This window comes from Pelobates fuscus, chromosome 2 (assembly GCF_036172605.1).
Source record: "Pelobates fuscus isolate aPelFus1 chromosome 2, aPelFus1.pri, whole genome shotgun sequence".
In the NCBI taxonomy this organism is placed as follows: Eukaryota; Metazoa; Chordata; class Amphibia; order Anura; family Pelobatidae; genus Pelobates; species Pelobates fuscus.
This window is the reverse complement of record NC_086318.1, coordinates 20,123,473-20,133,067: the sequence shown is the minus strand read 5'-3', so window position 1 is coordinate 20,133,067 and position 9,595 is coordinate 20,123,473. Positions and strand designations below refer to the sequence as shown.

Sequence of the window (9,595 nt, the reverse complement as noted above, 5' to 3'; positions counted from 1 at the left end):
GAGCTGGTGAGTGCCGTTTGGAGAGGGGCACCGGTGTTCTGCTGCGCGGTTCCCTGGATTGTGGCTGGAGCGTGTAGGGGCTGAGGTGCGGCGTGTCGGGCGCCAGCTCCCACTCCAGGTGGGGCTATTTCGTGTGCGGCTGGGTTAGCGGTCCCGCTCTCAGGAGTGTGGGGGCAGGCACCGGTGTCTGGGCTACAGGGCTTCCTCGCCTGCTTGTGGGGATGCTGGTGCGTGTGCGGCCCAGTGATTTTTCTGGACGACTGTGGCGGGTACCAGTAATGGCGGCGTCTGCTTGCTGGGCGAATCCACGTGGCCACTATTTTCACCGCACGGTGGAAGGCTATCCCGCGGTTATGCAGTATAGTCCATAGGCCCGCACAGAGCCTATCGAAGTCCCCCAAGGGGTCCGTGGGTGGGTGGGCTTGCGTGCTCCGCTTCTTGGGCCCTTGCTGGGCGGCCATCTTAGGCTGCTCTACAGTGGCTTGGTGCTTCCGTGTGGGCCGCGTATCGGGTAGCTGAGCCTCGGTATAGTGACGAGGGACCACTGGTGCTGCGGTAGTGATCCCAGCGGGGACCGGGATATCCCCCACCGGTCCAAAGGGGGGGGTGACAGGGCCCAAGAAGGTCTATTCAGGGTGTTCGGCACCCGGCTGGAGATCGGCTGCCTCTCCTAGGCCGGAGGCCTGCTGCCCCGGTAGGTAACTCGGTCAGATTTGCGTCTATGCTGGTTCCTGCGGAGATGTTTGAGCTGCTTAACGTCTCCTCTTGGTTGCTAGTGGTCTGTGCGTGGTTTAGAGCTTTTTGCAGGTTTATATTCCCGTTATTTTTGTTATTTCACGTTTTTCTTGCAGGAGCTCCAAGCAAACACGTCTGGCCTGCTTGCGAGTCAGGCCCCGCCCCCCATGTGTCTGTACTATTGAGGTGAACAGATCAGTCATAGCTTGTGGTTTCTCAGTATACGAGGAATTGTGGGTCTTCCAATTTAAGAGATCGGTTGTCGTGAATGGGACATATACAAAGACTGGGTCAGCATGTGCCATTTGGCCTGCGGCATCGATATAGGCTGACCCAGGATTCAGACGAAGAGGCATCTGATAGTGTTTTAATTGTTGGGCACCGGTCAACTGTCGGGTCTGTATGGGGCTACGTGGAGGGGCGTCAGTCATAGGTTCCAGTCGGGGAGAAATAGGGTATGGGGATGTGGGAGCTTGGTTTTGGGAAAAGGTTGTAAATAAAACACTTCGAGCCGAGCTAGATGAAGCTTGACCGGAAGTCTGAAGTGGCGCCAAATCAGGATATTCGTTTTTAATGGGGGTTGGTTCTGATTCCGGAAGGGGAGATTTAGTACGAGGGGGGGTGGATCCTGTACTGGAGGAGGAAGCGGAAGTGGATGGGGGTAATGAGGGGAGGGTTGCAGGACTTCCTGCATTTGCGTCACTTCCTCTTAACGGAAAGTAAGGGGGCGGCAAAGGGATCTCGGACTCAGGGGGCGTGTCCAAAATGGGCCTAACACCAGTCCTAGTGGACAAACAAGTCCTAGCTACCATGAGGCGACATTGCTCCTCGTGGCATGTCTGGAGCCATTTTGGCGAGTCATTTACGGCCTGTCTCCAACAATCAATATAAGGAAACTGGCCGTAAAGTTCAGGCCTACCCGATACAGCCACGTGTAAGCGCTGTACCAGAGTTGGATCCAAACTGCCACGTGGCGGCCATGCCGCAACCAAAGTAGGCCACTCCCTAGTACACAAAGTGACCAAACGTACAGGAGACATTTTAACCCCAAAATCACAAGTTTTGAATCCCTTTTTAAAATTCTTCACCATACAACCTAAGGGATCCGGAATCGTTGACTGCGACGCACCCATACTTAACAATGGAACGTCGTCGACAACGAATACTATACACACGTACTATTCAACAGTCACACCCGTTTCCTCTGGCAACAGCACCACGTGGTACGGTTACCAAGTGAAACGTACACAATAACAATAACCACTCAGGGAATTCCCGTACACACACAGCTGTTACACCAGTCACTAAATAATCAATATTATGCCCTTTGGCGTAACTATACAGTCACCCACGCTATAATTCTCTATATACGAATTACCCGTCTATAACACACCCCAGTAACATCGTCTTTTACAAATAGCGGTTACAGTACGGTTAGCATAGGTCAAAGCACAAGTTAAGGTCACAATACAATTATTAGTGGTTATGGTGTTAAACATGCAATGGACGACAATGATTAGTACTTATATACAGTGTCAGTAAATATACAGGGTTATGGTACCGTGCACTATAATACAGCAACACACTATTAACACTCTCGCTAGACGGCTGAGCTCGCGCTATCTAACAAGATATGCACTTTACTAAACAATCGTTAACACATTTACAATTCCCAACTAAACTATTGGCCAGTACCTTGAATGGACTACCTAAAAACAATCTACATACGTTTTGGTTAGCCACACTGCCCAATCACCATATATAGCGAGCTAGAGGACCGAATTTACACAGACGCCTCTTAGTCGCACTATCAAAAGTCTAGTGGGTTCCAAATTTACACGCCTTCCCACTTAGCCCAGATAGGTTGAGAGCTAGCGAACCGAATTTACACAGACGCCGCTTAGTCTCCCGGTCCCTCCGACCTAGCGAACAAAATATACACCCTAGAACGCTAGTCTAGACAAGACACCGGTGTCCGGCTAGGGCTATTTACACCAGAGCCCCGCCTGACTAACAGAATCAAACGGTCTGACTAAAGAGCGTTCGATCGAGCGGTGCGCCTTCGCTCCTTCTCTCCGACAGAGGGGGCAGATACACAGATTCAAACCCCTTTGGGCCTACCGCACAATCGGTATACCCCTAGTGGGTTCTGCCGTCTAAAACAGCAGTTGTCTTACCTCCTCGTTCCTGAACCTGAGTTCACACTCATCGACGGGGACACCCCAGCACTTCTCACGTAGAGGCCGATGATCTCCTGGACAACAGACCAGTGGCGCCGAGACGAAGGGAGGTCCACGCAGAAGTTCAGGGGTGCAGCCGTAGAGAACGTGGGCAAAGATAGACCGTCTCACGCCTCTGCCTCTCAGCTACCGTTGAACGATGAGCTTCCCGGCCAATGCACCAAATGATACCGGAGAAACGGACGGAAGCAAAGCACAGAGAGATGGACACAGGTTTCTTCAGGAAGGAAGAGATTCTTTATTGGATCACCGATCGGGACTCAGAGGGACTAGCGTCACCAAAATACCACAAGTTCTGAGTCCCGGACAATAGTGCAGGCTCCTTATATAGGCACATAACTCCTCCCATATTAAGCTCCACCCGCACATTCTCTTGACCAATCAATACAAATAAGAATTAACTTCCTGCTTGACCGCATGGCTTGTCCAGCACAATGGAGGAGGGGGAATACTACATCCTGTATTCTTGCACATGCTCCGTACACTACTGATCGTATCTTGCCTCGTGCAACCAACTGATCGATACGTCAGCATATGCACGTACACATGCCACGTGGTAATCTCGGCCTACTAAATTTATTTTTACCGAAATTCCACCACATTAGGATAGCACACAGATAACATTTTCTTTATTCTATGTATTTGGGCTGATGAATAGGATAGCCACTGCTGCCGCCCAAGAGTAGTGGGAGTTTGATTCCGTGTGCTTAGGTTTGTGTAGCATGTAATCATTTCATTGAAGTTGTTATGGTGCCTGGAGGCCCAGGCACAGTCTTGCATATAACTGTTAACCTGTTCTTGACCAGATTAACACTAAAGATGTGACTCCAGTCTCTGTCTCTTCAGCTCAGGCTAAAGCAGAAGTTGTGCGAGCAGTGAGGAGCCGTTAGTGATTGGCTGAGAGAGTCGGCTGCCCATCGTTATTAATGTAAGTGCATTTCTATCCTTTACAAAAAGAGAAGTCATGCGCTCACTCCCATCACTACTGGGCCGGCAGCAATGACTACAGTACACATCAGCCCCAATATATAGTAAAAACCAAAGAAAAGAAAAAGTTACCTGCGCTCTCTCCTTAATCCCTATGTATATTTAGACAAATGGAGGTCATTTAGTTGCTCCATTGGCCTTTGGAGGGAATGCCCGCCTGCCAAAGTCAAGGCAGCCCCCCCTAAGCGGGTCCTAACACTGACCCTTCAGCCTGATTCCTTGAGCTTCTGGCAAAGATATCTCTAATGAGACAGAGAGGGGTATTTTTTTATATACACCCGTATATACTTATTAACCCTTAATAGGGAACACATGGGATGGACGGCATTTCTATCCTTTGCTCACAATGGGCTGAGAATGTTAGCTGACTCTCTAATCCAGTCACTGCCGGCTGTACAGCGGCAATATGTTTGGCATTCTGTAACAGTAATAAGAATAGTCAGATAGCTGATTAAACTGTATGAAGAGATATAGGATTAATTATCCTCATTCTAGGAAATAAACTCTAACTACTCACATCCCAGGATACACGTGGACTCTGTGTGATTCTCATTGATCTCAAACAATGATTTTCACCCAGATATTAAACTATTATTATGTCAGGCAATCCTTATACATAACATGCAGGGACTATAAATCCAGTTCACTTTGTTTCCCTTTCAGTATACGAGAGCCTTTATGGCTCAAAATACAGCAGCGGAATGCTTGCATCTGGGGTAACGGGCACTAGGCACACTACAGTGCTTCTTTGCAGGCAGACTAAATTATAGACACGCATCATGGAAGGAGAATAATAAAATAAAATAAAAACATTTATTCTTTTCAATTAGAATTTTGAAAAATGTTTCATGGTTGATTTAAAAAAGCGCATGCCTTCAACTATTTCACTGTGAGAGATATCGAGAAACTCTTGGATATATAGTTGGATCACCTCTCTTAATTTCAGGAGCAAATATTATATCTCCAGCAAACTATCTGCTTAAAGCAGCTTGAATGCTGTTAGTGTGTAAAAGGCATGTCATGTAAACATAAAAAATGGTTCTTTCTTTTTAAACACAATGTCAATGTATCCGACTTACTTTGGGAGGATCATTGGAATATGCTTTAACCAGATTCTCTGCTCCCTGCTTCACCTTCAGCTCAATGTCCAGTTGAAGAGGGGGGCACAAAAGAAATAGAGGGGGGGAAAGGGGCAGTATACTGGGGACAGGGGCTATAGAGGGGCTGTAGAGGGGGGCAGGGACTGTAGAGGGGGCGCATGGGCAGTATGGTGGGGCAGAGGCTTTAGAGGGAAATAGGCTGTGGGCAGGGGCAGTATGGTGGGGTCAGGGGCTGTAGAGGGAAATAGAGGTGCTGTAGAGTGGCACATGGGGCAGTAGAGGGAAATAGAGGTGCTTCACATGGGGCAGTATGGTGGGGGCAGGGATTATAAAGGGACATATAGGGGCTGTAGAGGGGGCAGGGGCAGTATGGTGGGGGCAGGGGCAGTATAGTTGGGGTAGGGGTAGTATGGTGGGGGTAGGGGTAGTATGGTGTGGCAGTATGGTGGGGCAGTGGCAGTATGGGTGGGCAGTGGCAGTATGGTGGGGGCAGGGGCAGTATGGTGGGGGCAGGGGCAGTATGGTGGGGGCAGGGGTAGTATGGTGGGGGCAGGGGTAGTATGGTGGGGGCAGGGGTAGTATGGTGGGGGCAGTATGGTGGGGCGGGGGCAGTATGGTGGGGCAGGGGCAGTATGGTGGGGGCAGGGGCAGTATGGTGGGGGCAGGGGTAGTATGGTGGGGGCAGGGGTAGTATAGTAGGGGCAGTATGGTGGGGGCAGGGGTAGTATAGTAGGGGCAGTATGGTGGGGGCAGGGGTAGTATAGTAGGGGCAGTATGGTGGGGGCAGGGGTAGTATAGTGGGGCAGTATGGTGGGGGCAGGGGTAGTATAGTAGGGGCAGTATGGTGGGGGTGGGGGCAGGGGTAGTATAGTGGGGGCAGGGGCAGTAGAGAGGGGATGCAAAAAACAAACAAAAGAAACTTTTGATAAAAAAAAAAAAAAAATGAAAATAAACATACTACAAGTTCTTCCCCCACCCCCTCCCAGAGGCTTACCCTGGGCCAGGGAGGGGAGAACCTTACCCCTAGTGGTCGGCTGGGAAGGGCTGCACTGGAGGCTGGAGCTGCAGTCAGGACCGCTGGGGAGTCTGGGAGCAGTAGAAGTCCCGCCCCCTTCTGACATCATCAGAGGAGGACAGCTGACTTCACTGCCCTGCTCCTGCTGTGTGCTGGCTGCAGGGAGAGAGAGAGAGTGACTTTAAAAATCCGAGTCTCCAGCCAGAGGCAGAGGTAGGGCCGGAGCCAGTGTTCTATCAAAAAGACATACCCCGTGAAAAAGACATACCCCTCGTCACTTCTGGTGACGCGGCCGCACCGGAAGTGACGTTCGGAGGGGGGTGTGCGCCGCTGCGCAAGCGCACAATGACTGGGTAGGTGATTTTACAGCAAGAAGGGGACATTAAGCCCACAGTGCGCACGCGCCTCATAGTACTCCCGTCGGAGGGTCATCGCGCGTGCGCACTGCTGGGCAGAGAGCGCTTCACACACCGCGCGCGTGCGCAGTTGAGGGGTAGGTAAATGTTATGGCCATTTCGCCTGTGAAATTTCCATACCCCTATACTGCGCGTGCGCGGACCCAATAGACCGCGCGTGCGCAATGTGGGGTAGGGAAATTTCACAGGAGAAATGGCCATAAAATTTACCTACCCCTCAACTGCGCACGCGCGGACTCACAACATCAGCTCCAAACTTATCTGGACACAGGTCAGTCTTTCCCTGCTCCCAACACCCTCATCCATCCGAGGGGGGGTGTCTGCGCAGTATATTGGGGGGGGGTGTCTGCGCAGTATATTGGGGGGGGGTCTGCGCAGTATATTGGGGGGGTCTGCGCAGTATATTGGGGGGGTGTCTGCGCAGTATGTTGGGGGGGTGTCTGCGCAGTATATTGGGGGGGGGTCTGCACAGTATATTGGGGGGGGTCTGCGCAGTATATTGGGGGGGGTCTGCACAGTATATTGGGTGGGGGGGTCTGCGCAGTATATTGGGGGGGGTGTCTGCGCAGTATATTGGAGGGGTGTCTGCGCAGTATATTGGGGGGGGTCTGCACAGTATATTGGGGGGGTCTGCGCAGTATATTGGGGGGAGGTCTGCGCAGTATATTGGGGGGGGTCTGCGCAGTATATTGAGTGGGGGTCTGCGCAGTATATTGGGCGGGGTCTGCGCAGTATGATGGGGGGCTGCGCAATATAATGGGGGGGCTGCGCAATATAATGGGGGGGCTGCGCAATACAATGGGGGGCTGCGCAATATGATGGGGGGGCTGCGCAATATGATGGGTGGACTTAGCTGTATAATGGGGGGGCTGCGCAGTATGATGGGGGGCTGCGCAGTATCATGGGGGCTGCGCTGTATAATGAGGGGGATGCGCAGTATGATAGGGGGCTGCGCAGTATGATGGGGGGCTGCGCAGTATGATGGGGGGGCTGCGCAGTATCATGGGGGGCTGCGCTGTATAATGAGGGGGATGCGCAGTATGATAGGGGGCTGCGCAGTATAATGAGGGGGCTGCGCTGTCTGATGGGGGGCTGCGCTGTATAATGGGGGGTCTGCACTGTATAATGGGGGGGTCTGTGCAGTATCAGGGGGGACTGTGCAGTATTGGGGGGTCTGCGCAGTATATTGGGGGGTCTGCACAGTATATTGGGGGGTCTGCGCAGTATATTGGGGTGACTGCACAGTATATTGGGGCGGCTGCGCAGTATATTGGGGTGGCCTGTGTGTTAGATGTGGGGGGCAGTGTGTTAGATGGAGGGGCTGTTCGTTACATGTGGGGGGGTAGTGTATTATATTTGTGGGCTGTGCGTTAGATGTGTACAACCCTAGTTTCACAGAAAAATATTTATTTCCTAGGTATCATATGCCATGGCATGCTTTTTGCTACGAAACCGCAGCCATCTAGTCACTCGCCAGAGAAGGATGAGAAACTGCACCCCAGCGAGAGGGACTGCCCCACATCAGCAACCAAATCCGTCGGTCACGGAATTCAGTAATCTCCGTCTCTTTGTCCATTCTGTATGTATGGTACTCCCAATTCTTATATTTAATCCGGTGTGTCTCCCACAATCTTTGTGTCTGTCTGCTGTATGTATGTGGCACGCAAGTCTGCATGCACTGTGTCTGTTATGCCAGTCACTCTAACCTGTTTATTTCTTTTTGTGTGTGTCACAGCTCTGACAAGCATGTTCTCCTATGGGACACGAAGTACATGAAGAGGAATGAAGAAGCCCATGTTTGATGCTCGTCTCCAGGGTGGAGAATTTAATTTATAAGTAATGAAGTGGCATCTGACACGTGACAAGCTGCTCCTGTTTGCACAGCAACTTCAACATTGTGTACTGTGATCACGGCCTAGTTCAGAGGTAGGTAACCTTGGGCAGTCCAGATGCTGTGAATTACATCTCCCATAATGCTGGCAAAGCATTATGGGAGGTGTAGTCCAAAACCTCTGGAATACCGAATGCGTATGAATGAAAAGTATGCTCTGTGTGAATGGTCAGTAACAAGGGTTGAAGCCTTGACGTGGCGTTACTGCTCACATGTGTATCCATGTGCCAATTCAACCAATGTGAGTCACTGTAATACTTATGAGGTAACCATAAATACCGTGACTAGGGAGAATTAAATGCCTGTAACACTGCTTACACTGTAACCGTATCTCCTATACACTGCTTACACTGTGACCGTATCGCCTAAACACTGCTTACACTGTGAATGTTATTTTTTTCAAGTTAATTTTAGTGTTTGCAGTTTCATTAAATTGTTAACCACTATCCTCAATCTTCTGTTCTGAGTTTTCTTAGATTTGTGGGAAGAACAAGGTGATCCTCTCAATTTTACACTCCTTTACTGATGGTTCCAGTGCCAGAGAAAAACCCACCACCATTAACCTCGACCTGCTGAAACATCTTCTACAGAAAACTTCCATATGACTGCTTCGGAACGCATGCTGAAGACATGAAGTAACCTTCATCTTCCAGTGATTAATAATCCTGGACGGCCCAGATAGAGAGAGACTATTCTATTATAAAGATACTGCCTTCCTAATGCCATACAGCCTTTCTGTACAGGTGATTGAACTTTCTCCATGTTGGATACGACACTGTTTTTTTTAGCCAGTTTCCGCATTGACTTTTATATTTTTTTCACTATACATATAAAGTGTAAACTGCATATTAACTTTGAATAAATAAAGTATACTGCTGACACCTTAACATGCTATTTGTGTTACTTAGCTATAAATAATAACAGCACTTGCTGTGTCACATTGTATGACATCACTGCAATTCTACAGCAGGGTGATGAGATGGTGGATTTCAGAGGAGAAAACACAAAAAAACAGACTTCAGGTTTTATTGTTGAACACAGATTGGAGTGCCTTTTTGGCGTTATAGATGTTTTGGGAACCTATATAAATTTAGAAATGGGGTAAAGACTCTTTGTTTTAAAGGAAACCTATGGTGCTAGGAATATCAAACTGTATTTCTAACACTCTCTTCAGCCTTTTTGTCAGTTACCTGATTGTTAGGTCAGGCTCC

General features: G+C 49.7%; 1 long non-coding RNA gene across 1 annotated transcript; it reads left to right on the top strand.

Annotated features, from left to right (window-relative positions):
• The first annotated feature begins 7,846 nt into the window (after nucleotides 1–7,846).
• Nucleotides 7,847–8,952, top strand: LOC134585393 (uncharacterized). The gene is made up of 3 exons (XR_010086519.1): nucleotides 7,847–8,072; nucleotides 8,229–8,419; nucleotides 8,873–8,952. It is a non-coding gene; the product is annotated as an uncharacterized LOC134585393 (long non-coding RNA).
• Nucleotides 8,953–9,595: the final 643 nt, after the last annotated feature.